The sequence below is a fragment of the Oncorhynchus keta genome, chromosome 27 (genome assembly GCF_023373465.1).
Source record: "Oncorhynchus keta strain PuntledgeMale-10-30-2019 chromosome 27, Oket_V2, whole genome shotgun sequence".
In the NCBI taxonomy this organism is placed as follows: Eukaryota; Metazoa; Chordata; class Actinopteri; order Salmoniformes; family Salmonidae; genus Oncorhynchus; species Oncorhynchus keta.
In genome coordinates, this window is record NC_068447.1 from 8056839 (window position 1) to 8072319 (window position 15481).

A 15481-nucleotide genomic window follows, 5' to 3' on the forward strand; every position below is an offset into this window, starting at 1 on the left:
TCTAAAATTACATTGCAGTGCCGTGACCCGGATTCGAACCGGGGTTGCTGCGACCACAACGCAGAGTACTAACCACTATACGATCACGGCTGGCTTCAAGAGCTGGCTTTGTAAAGCCTACATAGGCTGTGAAAGTGATGTGCACAAGCTGGCTAAACTCTTTTCATTTTGGTCTCGATAATGAATAAACTGAAGAAACAGTGGAGCTTTACACAGTCGGTAGGTTTTTTCTCATTCGAAAAGTGCCCTTTTTCCGTGACATTGGAATATCTCAATTGCATCCTCCTCACGTCATCTCTAATTCTCTAAACCCATTGGTGAGAAAACCTGAGTGCCCTCCCCTCTGACCTTCTCCACCAATGTGAACAATATAAAGGTACTGCTGAGATTTGAACTCAGGATCTCCTGTTTACTAGACAGGCACTTTAACCAACTAAGCCACAGCACCCATAAAAGTCATATATGTTGCAGATGTGAACACCCACACCTATTTGAATCAAACCAGTCTCATTAATTTAACCCACATCTCTGTGTAGCAAAATCGCATCACAAAAGAGATGTCTTTTACTAATATTGGAAACAATACAGACAACTTCAATTGTCTAGCAACAGGGTTTCTTAAGCTACGTTTCGGGACGCAAAGTGGGCCTGAGCATGTGAGAGGTAGTGTTGCCAAATCCTCACGAAGGAAAGTAGCTATTGGTGGTCCTAAAAGTAGCTAGAAGTCGCTAAATGACGTCATCACATAATTTTCATAATTGGCCAAGTGGATGTAATTGTGATTGACGCTGTAGGAGAGAGGAATAACGTCGCGGGAGAGACAAAAAGTGAGTAAAAAACACCCTAAGTATGTTTAGAACTAAAATTGAACTTTCTTCTGTCGATTCTTGTCTTTTTTCTGAATACTCACTAAATATAGTGACAAAGTCGCTAAGTTGGCAACACTGGTGAGAGGTGGGTAGCGAGATATCAGTAATCAATTGTAATCACATACTATTTCTTCTTAATTATGGTCATTCGAGGACAGTACATTTTTCATTTGGGTCTCGAGATGAATAAACTCAAGAACCTCTGACATGGATTCTTAAACTATGATTTGGGACCCAAAGCGGTTATTAACATGTCATAGGTGGGTCACGAGATATGAGTAAACATTCAGAATCATACACTATTTCTTCATAATGTTGTTCGTTCGAGGACACTGCATTTCTCATTTGGCTCTCGAGCTTAAAAATTGTAAAAACGTCTGAAACAGCATAGTAAGTCTTAACTCGTTAAAAAAAAAAAACTTCTAAAATTACATTGCAGTGCCGTGACCCGGATTCGAACCGGGGTTGCTGCGACCACAACGCAGAGTACTAACCACTATACGATCACGGCTGGCTTCAAGAGCTGGCTTTGTAAAGCCTACATAGGCTGTGAAAGTGATGTGCACAAGCTGGCTAAACTCTTTTCATTTTGGTCTCGATAATGAATAAACTGAAGAAACAGTGGAGCTTTACACAGTCGGTAGGTTTTTTCTCATTCGAAAAGTGCCCTTTTTCCGTGACATTGGAATATCTCAATTGCATCCTCCTCACGTCATCTCTAATTCTCTAAACCCATTGGTGAGAAAACCTGAGTGCCCTCCCCTCTGACCTTCTCCACCAATGTGAACAATATAAAGGTACTGCTGAGATTTGAACTCAGGATCTCCTGTTTACTAGACAGGCACTTTAACCAACTAAGCCACAGCACCCATAAAAGTCATATATGTTGCAGATGTGAACACCCACACCTATTTGAATCAAACCAGTCTCATTAATTTAACCCACATCTCTGTGTAGCAAAATCGCATCACAAAAGAGATGTCTTTTACTAATATTGGAAACAATACAGACAACTTCAATTGTCTAGCAACAGGGTTTCTTAAGCTACGTTTCGGGACGCAAAGTGGGCCTGAGCATGTGAGAGAGAGTAGTGTTGCCAAATCCTCACGAAGGAAAGTAGCTATTGGTGGTCCTAAAAGTAGCTAGAAGTCGCTAAATGACGTCATCACATAATTTTCATAATTGGCCAAGTGGATGTAATTGTGATTGACGCTGTAGGAGAGAGGAATAACGTCGCGGGAGAGACAAAAGTGAGTAAAAAACACCCTAAGTATGTTTAGAACTAAAATTGAACTTTCTTCTGTCGATTCTTGTCTTTTTTCTGAATACTCACTAAATATAGTGACAAAGTCGCTAAGTTGGCAACACTGGTGAGAGGTGGGTAGCGAGATATCAGTAATCAATTGTAATCACATACTATTTCTTCTTAATTATGGTCATTCGAGGACAGTACATTTTTCATTTGGGTCTCGAGATGAATAAACTCAAGAACCTCTGACATGGATTCTTAAACTATGATTTGGGACCCAAAGCGGTTATTAACATGTCATAGGTGGGTCACGAGATATGAGTAAACATTCAGAATCATACACTATTTCTTCATAATGTTGTTCGTTCGAGGACACTGCATTTCTCATTTGGCTCTCGAGCTTAAAAATTGTAAAAACGTCTGAAACAGCATAGTAAGTCTTAACTCGTTAAAAAAAAACTTCTAAAATTACATTGCAGTGCCGTGACCCGGATTCGAACCGGGGTTGCTGCGACCACAACGCAGAGTACTAACCACTATACGATCACGGCTGGCTTCAAGAGCTGGCTTTGTAAAGCCTACATAGGCTGTGAAAGTGATGTGCACAAGCTGGCTAAACTCTTTTCATTTTGGTCTCGATAATGAATAAACTGAAGAAACAGTGGAGCTTTACACAGTCGGTAGGTTTTTTCTCATTCGAAAAGTGCCCTTTTTCCGTGACATTGGAATATCTCAATTGCATCCTCCTCACGTCATCTCTAATTCTCTAAACCCATTGGTGAGAAAACCTGAGTGCCCTCCCCTCTGACCTTCTCCACCAATGTGAACAATATAAAGGTACTGCTGAGATTTGAACTCAGGATCTCCTGTTTACTAGACAGGCACTTTAACCAACTAAGCCACAGCACCCATAAAAGTCATATATGTTGCAGATGTGAACACCCACACCTATTTGAATCAAACCAGTCTCATTAATTTAACCCACATCTCTGTGTAGCAAAATCGCATCACAAAAGAGATGTCTTTTACTAATATTGGAAACAATACAGACAACTTCAATTGTCTAGCAACAGGGTTTCTTAAGCTACGTTTCGGGACGCAAAGTGGGCCTGAGCATGTGAGAGGTAGTGTTGCCAAATCCTCACGAAGGAAAGTAGCTATTGGTGGTCCTAAAAGTAGCTAGAAGTCGCTAAATGACGTCATCACATAATTTTCATAATTGGCCAAGTGGATGTAATTGTGATTGACGCTGTAGGAGAGAGGAATAACGTCGCGGGAGAGACAAAAGTGAGTAAAAACACCCTAAGTATGTTTAGAACTAAAATTGAACTTTCTTCTGTCGATTCTTGTCTTTTTTCTGAATACTCACTAAATATAGCGACAAAGTCGCTAAGTTGGCAACACTGGTGAGAGGTGGGTAGCGAGATATCAGTAATCAATTGTAATCACATACTATTTCTTCTTAATTATGGTCATTCGAGGACAGTACATTTTTCATTTGGGTCTCGAGATGAATAAACTCAAGAACCTCTGACATGGATTCTTAAACTATGATTTGGGAGCCAAAGCGGTTATTAACATGTGGTGGGTCACGGTGGGTCACGAGATATGAGTAAACATTCAGAATCATACACTATTTCTTCATAATGTTGGTCGTTCGAGGACACTGCATTTCTCATTTGGCTCTCGAGCTTAAAAATTGTAAAAACGTCTGAAACAGCATAGTAAGTCTTAACTCGTAAAAAAAAAACGTGTATGGAACTCACTGAAGTCAAGTTTTCACAGTTCCAAGCGAACAGTTGTTTTGAGCGCAGCACAAATCATGCTTCATTGACAGCATGGCCAATGCTGAATGTTTATCATTTTAAAATTGGAAATTAATCCCAGATTTGTGACCACACAGCCACACCACTGAATAGCAGGCTAGTGATTGCTTTGCAATGCTTGCAGTTAGCCACTGTCACTGATTCCTTCCATACCACTCATTGTTGAATTTACGATTTCCAAATTGTTGTGTAATGTTCATGTCCAATGGCCGATGCGAACCAATGCCTTTCATCTATAATTTATCTTCAGGATTAAAAAGGATTTGCCAGTAGATTGCCAACTTGATTCATGATGATGACTGCTAGCTACGATTTTGAATGTATGATGTTGACATGATCACTCCAATCAAAGCTACTGTACATATAACGTGATTTGACATAATTTAATTAGTGGTCAATGACCTTGAGCCTTCGGGGATGGGCACTTCTAATGTAACTCTATAGCAGCACCAAAGGGGCTAGAACTTTCTAGCTCTACCCTTAGACTTGATGGTGACGTTGTGTTCCCATGAGTGACAGAACATTGTGCCAATGACGGCGCAACGCTCCGTATTTTCTGATGGCTTGCTCCACCACCACCGGAAGCACTGAGCTAGACTGAAAAACCTGCATTTTGGAGCTGCCTTAATCATGAAAACAAAAAAGATACCATGTTTTTATGCAGGCTTTATTAACTCATATTTTTTTTACATTGTTTGCAAACTGATATGTGACACATATTAATTCCAAACTAACATGCAAAACAGATAAGCCCCTGGGTGTAACTAAATATTAAGAAATTATTCGGTATACTCAGTGTAGGGCTATTAGGTCGTTTTTGTGCTCTCAAAACAGTGAGTGCTCTCAAAAAAGTTATTCCTCAAGAGAATTGTATTATTGAAAATGAAATAGTCGGGAATGTTGTTCAATTTTCATATTAATGCTACATGTACTATCAATATAGAATACAACATATTTTCTAGATGGTATTTGGGGGATTATTTTTCGCAAATGTTTGGTCACAACTGAGACAACCTGGTTCAATTTAGGTCCCGAGGCAAAACCAGTTCAGACCCACTGCTGAGATTCGAACTCAGGATGTCCTATTAACCGTTAATACATTATTGATTGCGGGTCTGAAAAGCAACACATATTTTTATTGAAACCGAATCTTATTTATTTAACCCATATCTTTGTCCAGCAAAAGAAAATATCCTGAAAGTTTAAGAACCTCTGGACTAAGCAAATTAATCAAATGTATTAACCTACTATGAGCTGAAGGACTGTGTCCAATAGCAGGGTTGTCTCATTTGTTAGTTAATTTACAGTTACTAGAACAGGCACATGCGTGCGTCCGTGTACGCCATCGCCCGCATGTTGATTTTGTCCATCCACACCAGACGCAATCAGGACACGGAGGTTGAAATATCAAAACAAAACTCAGAACCAACAATATTAATTTGGGGAGAGGTTGAAAAGAGATTAAACATTTGTGGCAATTTAGCTAGCTAAATCGGTTGTCCTGATCGCGTCTGATCTGGATGGGCAAAATCAACATGCGCGCGATGGCGCATGCGAACGCCTGGTCGAGTCAGCATGTTAGCATGTTAGCATGTTAGCCTTACCAGTTAGATTAAACAGAATGTTTTAACCTCAAAATACAGCCCATTTGCCAGGACATCACAATGCTGTGACTCGGATTTAAATACGGGGTTGCAGAGTACTAAACACTATACGATCATATACTATGCGAGCTACCAGAGCTTGATTGTAGAGATGAGATACTGGGCTACTCAAACTGGCACTGTGACATGTACAAGCTGGCTAAATGCTTGAGTTGTTAGCCAATTCAGCTAATGTCACAGTTTGTAGTTAGATTTACAGTTTAGATTTACACAGTTAGTGAATTTTAATTCATTCGAAAAGAGCCCTTTTGTCGTGACATTGAGAGAATCTCAATTGCATTACTCCTCACGTTCACTTTCCTCTCTCCTTCCCTCCTTCTCAAAACTCCTTCTTCTCCCCGGGTGAACCTATTATATTTTTTATCCCCTTTTTCTCCCCAATTCCATGATTATGATCTTGTCTCATCGCTGCAACTCCCCAACAGGCTCAGGAGAGGCAAAGGTCCCGAAACATGACCCACCACGCTTCTAACCAACCACTCAACCCAGAGGCCAGCTGCACCAATGTGTCACAAGAAACAACATTCAACTGACAACAGCCTGCAGGCACCCGACCCACCACAAGGAGTCTCTAGAGTGCAATGAGCCACGTAAGGCCCAACCAGCCAAACACTCCCCTGGGCCAATTGTGCAACACCCTATGGGGCTCCCGGTCAATACTGGGATCGAACCACAGGCTGTAGTGACACCACAACACTGCTACGCAGTGCCTTGGATCACTGCGCCCCTCAGGAGGCACACATTTAGATTTTTGCCCTAGCACTAAACATTTGATTCAAATAACCGACAAATTATCAAGCTTTGATTATTTGAATCAGCTGTGTAGTGCAAGGGTAAAAACCAAATCGTGCACCCATGAGGGAGAGGTCAGGGGCAGCTACTATGATCTGGGGGAATTTGGCAGGGTTGCCTAGTTATTTAGCTTGCACAGTAAGTTTGAACTAGTTCAGAATACAGCCTTTTGGCCATGACATTGTGTAATGCAATGCCATGATCAGGACTTGAATCTGCTGCAGCCACAAGACAGAGTACTAACCTCTATACTATCACAGCGAGCTACCTGAACTTGAGCATTAGGGGGAGATATTGGGGTACTCAATAATACAGTGATGTGGACAATCCACAGGGGAACACTCTGGCTGAATGTCAAAGTTAGCTTGTTAGCTAGCTCACTTAAAAGTAGTCCTCCTCGCCTCCTTCTCAAAACCCATTGGATGAGAAAGCCAGAGATCCCACCCCTCTAACCTTCTCCCCCAATGAGATTCAAACTCAGGAGCTCCTGTTTTCAAGACAGGTACTTCAACCAGCTAAGCCACAGCGCTCACAGTGTAGGTACATTATATTTTGTGAGTGGGAAAAACCACACATATTTTGAATCGAAACAGAATCTTATTTATTTAACCTATATCTCTTTCCAGAATTTATTTTTAGAAAAAAATTAATAATCCTAATATTGGAATTGATACGGACACCTTCGATTTGACTAGCAACAGGGTTTCTTAAACTATGGGTTGTAACCCAAAGTGGGCCTTGAGCATGTGAGAGTTAACTCTTAATTTGGGTCGATCGAGGACAGTACATTTCTCACTTGATTCGAAAAGCTGAATAACCTGAAGAAACTCTGATATAGAGAGTTAGGCCAGGTTCTAGAACGGCCGCCATGTTAGCGCCCATATAGATCTTTGTTCATGAAATGTTGGTGATGTAACAATATGTAATGTTGGTGATGTAACAATATGTCATGTTGGTGATGTAACAATATGTCATGTTGGTGATGTAACAATATGTCATGTTGGTGATGTAACAATATGTCATGTTGGTGATGTAACAATATGTCATGTTGGTGATGTAACAATATGTCATGTTGGTGATGTAACAATATGTCATGTTGGTGATGTAACAATATGTAATGTTGGTGATGTAACAATATGTCATGTTGGTGATGTAACAATATGTCATGTTGGTGATGTAACAATATGTCATGTTGGTGATGTAACAATATGTCATGTTGGTGATGTAACAATATGTCATGTTGGTGATGTCAATGTAACAATATGTCATGTTGGTGATGTAACAATATGTCATGATGATGTAACAATATGTCATAATATGTTGGTGATGTAACAATATGTCATGTTGATGATGTAACAATATGTCATGTTGATGATGTCATGTTGGGGATGTAACAATATGTCATGTTGGTGATGTAACAATATGTCATGTTGGTGATATGTAATGTAACAATATGTCATGTTGGTGATGTAACAATATGTCATGTTGGTGATGTAACAATATGTCATGTTGGTGATGTAACAATATGTCATGTTGGGGATGTAACAATATGTCATGTTGGTGAATTAACAATATGTCATGTTGGGGATGTAACAATATGTCATGTATTGATGTTCCGGATGAAATGACCCACTGTAAACAAGCAGAACAGTGCAGCAAATTTAACAGACATTTTTATTGATTAACATGTGGGATAATGTATCCAAGTCTTTACTGTGTTGTAGTGATAACAAATTGCATATCTGGTTTCATTGGATATCTACATAGGTTTTGAAAACGAATTATCACTTATAAACGGCTATGGATGACAAAGTGTCGTTCTCGGAACGTTCAACTGCATTGGCCTAACACCTAATATTGAATTGCACCCGACCTTTGGCCCCGAGAACAACTTAAAATATTATATGCATGGACTCTACAAGTTGTAGAAAGTTCCACAGGGAAGCCGGCCCATGTTGACTCCAATTCTTCCCACAGTTGTGTGAAATTGGCTGGATGTCCTTTGGGTGGTGGGTCATTCTTGATACACACAGGAAACTGTTGTGCGTAAAAAACTCAGCAGCGCTGCAGTTCTTGACACAAACCGGTCACCTACTACCATAACCCATTCAAAGGCACTTAAATCGTTTGTTTTGCCCATTCACCCTCTGAATGGCATACATACACAACGCATGTCTCAATTGACTCAAAAAACCCTTCTTTAACCTGTCTCCTCCCCTTCATCTACACTGATTGAAGTGGATTTAACAGGTAACATCAATAAAGGATCATATCTTTCACTTGGATTCACCTGGTCAGTCTATTTCATGGAAAGAGAAGGTTTTCTTAATGTTTTGTATACTCAGTGTAAATGGCTCTGTGCTGGAGGCTGTAGCAGCATCCGAAGAGATGACCTCAGCTATCCTGCAGCGCTGGGCTTACACAGCTGCCTCTGGTTGGCTAGGAACAAAGGCCTGCGATGGCTGTACCCGCGTTTGGCAAGTACGTAGCTACACAGAGCTACAGTCAACCCAGACCCAAGCCCAGACCAGAGGCTATTGAGCTGCACTTTATCTAGATACTAACCATCCTATTCCCTCTCTCCTTCTCCCAAGCTGGCTCTCTGCCTCTGCCCCAAAACAAATATGACTGAGTGGTTTTTAAACAATATGGAATCGTTCTGTCAAAGAGAGAACTTGCTTTCGTTATATTCTTGGCTCTGTAGGCTGAGCACCTCCCAATCATGTCATGTAGACAGAATGTGAAGATACGGAATAAGGCGTCGTTATAACAGTGTCAGGTTTCAGAATGAGGAATTGCTATAACACTGTTATAATAAAGTATCATCAAGCGTCCTACATGGTCAGAGCATCTGACAGCAATCTCTATCAGTCTGTAAAAGGAGAAATAAGAAGTCATCTCTTTCTTTTAGGCCTTGTTTAGACTGATATACTGCACTGTACTATCTTCCTGTATTACGTTTCAGCTCTGCAGACACAGAGCGAAGCACAAGAGCCCACCCCCATAGTGGTTAGAGCGTTGGACTAGTAACTGAAAGGTTGCAAGATCGAATCCCCTGAGCTGACAAGGTAAAAATCTGGCGTTCTGCCCCTGAGCAAGGCAGTTAACTCACTGTTCCCCGGGCACCAAAGACGTGGATGTCGATTAAGGCAGCCCCCCCGCACCTCTCTGATTCAGAGGGGTTGGGTTAAATGTGGAAGACACATTTCAGTTGAATACATTCAGTTGGACAACTGACTAGGTATTCTCCTTTCCCTTTCCATAGGGCACTACTTTTGACCAGGGGCTTATGGGTCCTAGTCAAAAATAGTGTACTACATAGGGAGTAGGGTGTCATTTGAGACTGACTTCTATAGGGCACAACTTTAAATAAGCCATTTTCTTTTATCACATTTTCCTTTTATACTTAATCTTGCTGTAAAGGAAAGCAGGGTGTTAAAAGCAACCCACAGTTCGTCTTCAGGGTAGGCCTATCATTCCCCAGATTCAAATCAAATTGTAATTGTCACATTGATTAGGCCTGCCACCGCTCTGTATCCCACCCCAACTTTGTTGACTGTCCTCCACCAACCTGACTTTTGATTGCTATTTCTGGCTAAATAATTGCATGGAGATTCCTGTGTAAAATTGATAATTTTCCTCAAATGTTTAAATTGTATCATAGCTTTTAGGGGCCAAAATGAGTCTGGGACATTACAAATTATCCAGAGAAAAACGTTCTTAAAAACGTCACTTGTTATGCAGCAAAGTGTTCCTGTTGTTGTCAGCACGAGTCCTGGACGCTCAGCCTGGAGTTGAGAAGAAAAAAAACGTGAGTAATTATCAGTGTTAACTCTGCAGACTTCGTAATGATGTATCCCGCATTTTGCTGACAGTGTTAAGCCCTGTTTCAATGCTTTATTCTCAAATATATATAAGCAATATAACAATGGTCCCCAGGAACTCGTTCGCGTGAGGAGTGTTCTCAAGTGATGTCCGTCCCGAGACCGCGGGTGAAGCTTTAAGCACGTTTGGCTGTTTACCATCTCTGCATTTCGATGGCCTGTTATGAAAATATCACCCCTAAATATTGAAGACACATTCCACAACACTAGTAAAGGCATAACATTTTAATGTTTAGATGAGACATTTGCCCAGTTTCAGATGATTTAACCAATTTTACAAACTTTCTTATAAAATAATTACAACATGACTATTGTAGGCCTAATATAGTAGGTCTAACTGAGTACATTGCAATGAGTATTGCAATATTGTCACACTGCTGGATAATTACACAGTAATAAGTCCTGTTAAAACATATTTTAACTCTTGACTTGCAGCCTATTCAACAAGTTATTGTAATAGTCTATTTTATGCTATTTTGGTTTCTATGACTATTTTATATTCTCTCTAACAGAAACGTCCATGTTTATAATGAAATTTTGCTGTTTCGATATTTAGATCAAATTTGAAAACAATTTGGAAACATGTATGCGCTTCTAATATAATTATCTATAGTCTATACTGAATAATCTTCTAATGAATTATTTCTGAAATTACTGTAAGCACATTTGAGTGTATTCAAATCCATGTAGGCTTACATTTACAATAGGCCACTGCAAAAAAAAAGCAACACAACAAAAACGAAATCTCTCTCAAGAGTGTCCCCAGTTGAACTTCGTTGACTCGCTATATTTTTCAAAGGTTTTAATCTTTTTCATCATACATTATGTTCAGCCACTCTGTGATAAATTATTGGTGTGGTAATGATGGCAGAAAACTGCCATGAATGTCGTGTAGCGCTCTGAAGACACTAAAGCCTAGAGCTCATCCGTTCTGCCGCGTCAATATAAAGAGACTCTCTTTTCCTCCCATTCATGACATGGATGAATCAGACAATTATGGCTCCTGAAAATAATGTTTGATTGTGTTGTGAAATGTCTAGTCTGAAAAGCTTGTGACATTGGAGCCAGAAACGGATATATCATTATTTAGATTTCATTTTTTTCTTTAGAGTTTATTTGATCACAGTGATGTTTTTGATAGCCAACACATATTTTCAATCAGTATGGCTATATATTTATTATAATATTAGTTCATCATCTTTGTTCATTTTTGTTGGTTTAGTTATTTTAGAAGGCACTTCCCTCTGTATTTTAGGCCTGTATTTGGTTGTAACAATTATTAATGTAATTTTAATGCACTTCTACATGTGGATGATGCTTCCTCTCTTTCTGTTTTAGGCTATTCTCTTAACAAGTCCTGAAAGGTGATTTAATCCTCTCCTTCCACAGGTGCTGCTCTCAGTACTCTTTCCCCATGTGTAACGGCTTAAGATGTTCTACCAGTGCCTTGTATCCGGGGGAAGAGGTGAAGCGTGACAACAGGTTGGAGGTTAGAATAGGAGGACCCGAGAGGAGGTTCCTGTCCTCCGGCCTAGGACACCTAATCAAAATCCCATGGCCTTGTATCCTCACTCTCGTGCTCTCTCTCTCTCTCCTACACACACACACACACACACACACACACACACACACACACACACACACACACACACACACACACACACACACACACACACACACACACACACACACACACACACACACGCACACACTGCTCTGGCTCTACTGCAGCTTCACGGTCATTGTTGGTTTGTTCCTCCGACCACCTCTAATTCAATCATGTCCCTCGGGCCATGGGGACGCATCGCCAGAGGTCCCATCCACTATAAACACATTTAGGGATGATTTATCTTTAGCTTTAGCGCGGGTCCACTCAGTACTCTCCTGTGTTCGGGCTTAGCTAACCGCAGCTACCCCAGATGGTTCTGCTAAGGTGGCTGTTTATGAATTCTTGCAGAATGTGGGTTGTAAAGTGAAGAAAGGGTTTCTCTCTTTTGGCCTGTCCTTCATTAGGAGAGAGGTATTTATCACAATCGGACTGACTGACGGAGCTTAACCCTTCTGGTCCTCCACACACAGCACTAATGCTACTGTTCAATGATGCCGACAAAAAAACAAAAAAAGGTTTTACGTTGTTTACATGGAACAAGAAAACGTAGTCAGAGTATCAGGTACCTTACGCAGCTTCCTCCATAGCTCAGAATGGACTTTGGTGGGTTTTTACCAGGGGCAAATCTGAAATGTCTATTCCTATTTCCTAAGTAGCATTATGTTTGGCCTGAGACGGTGCCATTTCGGACACAACGCAGCATTGATGTTTTACTGGCAGACGGATGTGTTGCTGGCAGACGGATGTGTTGCTGGCAGAATCTGCGTAGAAAATAACACACTGTAGCCCTTCTCTCTGATGTAGTCATCTGTGAATGAATCACATTCACTGATTCACTGGACCTCAGTGCCTCAGTGTATTTGGCCTCATTTGAATAAAAGGTCAGAGAGAGGACAGAACACCCCATGTCTCCCCTCTCCCTTCATTCACTATTCTCCACACAAACCCAACTACAACTCCTATTTCCCAGCCTGCACCTCTCTTCCTGTCTGAGTGCTGACCCAGGGGTCGGTAGCTGCCAGTCACGCCCCTCAGCTGGCCTCCGAGCCTCTCCTCTCACGAACCGCTGACCACAGACTGGGCTCTGTGAGGGGACCTCTGAAGGAAAGGCCCAGGCCGGTCATATGGGATCATCTCTGTGCATTCATGGTGTGTAATTGAATTACCCCTTCCCTCCTCTTTCTCATGTTTCCTTCTCCTATCTTAATGCAAACCCCAGGTTGGACCGACCGTCACCCTGGTCTATAGTGAGAGGAAGGGCTTCAGGGGCTGACAGCCAGACAAAGACAGACACATGTTGACAATGTGTATACTCAGGCCCTGACAGAATTTGGGTTAATAGTGGGAGTCTTGTATGAGGATCGACTGACGAGCAGCTTGTCAACTCTCCATCTACATGCTGTTGGAGGATCAGGAGGATCACCCACCGTGTCCATGGAAGGAAGAGGTCAGCTCTGTTGCTTTTCTTTCTTTGCAATTCAACGTGATACAATAGGCCTGTTAAAGTCCCGCCTACTCATCCATAACCTGCTGTACTACTCATTCATAACCAGAGGATATGCAAACCTTTGACCTCCTCTCTTTGTGCTTTGACTGTGTCACATTATTTGAGCAATTGTCTGAAAAAAACTAGTGCCTTGAGATGTGTGAGTGTGTGTAGAGAGAGTAAGACAGACAGAGAGAAAGAGAGGGGGGCGAGATAGAGGGGGGAGAGAGAGAGGAGGGGAGAGAGAAAAATAGAGAGAGAGGGAGAAATTGAGAGAGAGAGAAATAGAGAGCGAGCGAGAGAAATAGAGAGAGAGAGAATGAGAGAGTGAGAGAGAGAGAGAACCACAACAATAACAAGAAAGTGAATGCAAAAGAGAGAGACAGGAAGCAGCCTATGGCCTGGGGCTACTAGGGTGAGAGGGGAAGGGCTCAGAAGGTTGGGGTCACCCTACTTGGCTGTCTGTTTGTCTGTCTGTGCCTTAAAGCCAGGACTAAGACCACAACCATGGAGGGCAGCAAGGAAGTGGAGAGGGTCAGGACAAGGCGGTGGGAGGAGAGTGCAGGGGAGCCCTTATCCAGTATCGGGCAGAGAAGGGGGAAGGGGCAGGAGAAGGGAGCCCTGAAACTCCCAACAGGCTGAACTGATTTCCTGTGTGGTGTCATGCCAAGGGTAGGTTCAGATCAGAGAACCGACCGGGGCTTTAGGCTTTAAAACCCAGTGACGTGTGGTGAGGTCTGAGGCCGTTTTGGCACTTTCTATTGAGCTTCTTAAAGGCTCATAAAGCAGATTTCTGCTACTGTGTTTATTGCTATGACACGACCACAAAGATAATCATCAAACAACCACAACCAACCACCATACAGCAGCAGGTAGGTGGTGTAACCATTACACAAACATTCACATAGCTTGTGCCCTACACAATTGCCCTGCACAAACAGGCGACTTTCAGCACCACAGACAGCAACCCAAATGCCAGTGAGTTGGCCTAGTTGTAGACAGTGACCCAAATGCCAGTGAGTAGGACTACTTATAGACAACGACCCAAATGCCAGTGAGTAGGACTACTTATAGACAACGACCCAAATGCCAGTGAGTAGGACTACTTATAGACAATGACCCAAATGCCAGTGAGTAGGACTACTTATAGACAACGACCCAAATGCCAGTGAGTAGGACTACTAGTAGACAACGACCCAAATGCCAGTGAGTAGGACTACTTATAGACAACGACCCAAATGCCAGTGAGTAGGACTACTAGTAGACAACGACCCAAATGCCAGTGAGTTGGCCTAGTTGTAGACAGTGACTCAAATGCCACTGAGCAGGACTACTAGTAGACAGTGACCCAAATGCCACTGAGCAGGACTACTTATAGACAGCGACCCAAATGCCAGTGAGTAGGACTACTTGAAGACAACGACCCAAATGCCAGTGAGTAGGACTACTTGAAGACAACGACCCAAATGCCACTGAGCAGGACTACTTATAGACAGCGACCCAAATGCCAGTGAGTAGGACTACTTGTAGACAACGACCCAAATGCCAGTGAGTAGGACTACTTATAGACAACGACCCAAATGCCAGTGAGTAGGACTACTTGTAGACAGCGCCTAGTAGTCACCCCTACTGATTGTGCTATGCACTTAGTGGCCAGTTTATTAGGTACACACATCTAGTACCGGGTCAGACCCTCCTTTGCCTTCAGAACAGCCTGAATTCTTCAGGGCATGGAAACGTTGCTCAATTGGTATGTTTTTATTTCACCTTTATTTAACCAAGTAGGCAAGTTGAGAACAAGTTCTCATTTACAATGCGACCTTAGTCAAGATAAAGCAAAGCAGTTCGACACATACAACAACACAGAGTTACACATGGAGTAAAACAAACATACAGTCAATAATACAGTAGAAAAATAAGTATATATACAATGTGAGCAAATGAGGTGACATAAGGCAGGTAAAGGCAAAAAAAGGCCATGGTGGCGAAGGAAATACAATATAGCAAGTAAAACACTGGAATGGTAGATTTGCAGTGGAAGAATGTACAAGGTAGAGATAGAAATAATGTTGTGCAAAGGAGCTAAATAAATAAATACATAC

At 41.7% G+C, this 15481-nt stretch overlaps 6 non-coding genes across 6 annotated transcripts; all 6 read right to left on the minus strand.

Moving 5' to 3' along the window:
- Positions 1-18: 18 nt before the first annotated feature.
- trnah-gug (transfer RNA histidin (anticodon GUG)) lies at positions 19-90 on the minus strand. The gene has a single exon. It is a non-coding gene; the product is annotated as a tRNA-His (tRNA).
- Positions 91-374: 284 nt separating this feature from the next.
- Positions 375-448, minus strand: trnat-agu (transfer RNA threonine (anticodon AGU)). Its single transcript has one exon. It is a non-coding gene; the product is annotated as a tRNA-Thr (tRNA).
- Positions 449-1308: 860 nt separating this feature from the next.
- trnah-gug (transfer RNA histidin (anticodon GUG)) lies at positions 1309-1380 on the minus strand. Its single transcript has one exon. It is a non-coding gene; the product is annotated as a tRNA-His (tRNA).
- A 284-nt stretch (positions 1381-1664) lies between these two features.
- Positions 1665-1738, minus strand: trnat-agu (transfer RNA threonine (anticodon AGU)). The gene has a single exon. It is a non-coding gene; the product is annotated as a tRNA-Thr (tRNA).
- An 859-nt stretch (positions 1739-2597) lies between these two features.
- Positions 2598-2669, minus strand: trnah-gug (transfer RNA histidin (anticodon GUG)). The gene has a single exon. It is a non-coding gene; the product is annotated as a tRNA-His (tRNA).
- A 284-nt stretch (positions 2670-2953) lies between these two features.
- On the minus strand, positions 2954-3027 carry trnat-agu (transfer RNA threonine (anticodon AGU)). The gene has a single exon. It is a non-coding gene; the product is annotated as a tRNA-Thr (tRNA).
- Positions 3028-15481: the final 12454 nt, after the last annotated feature.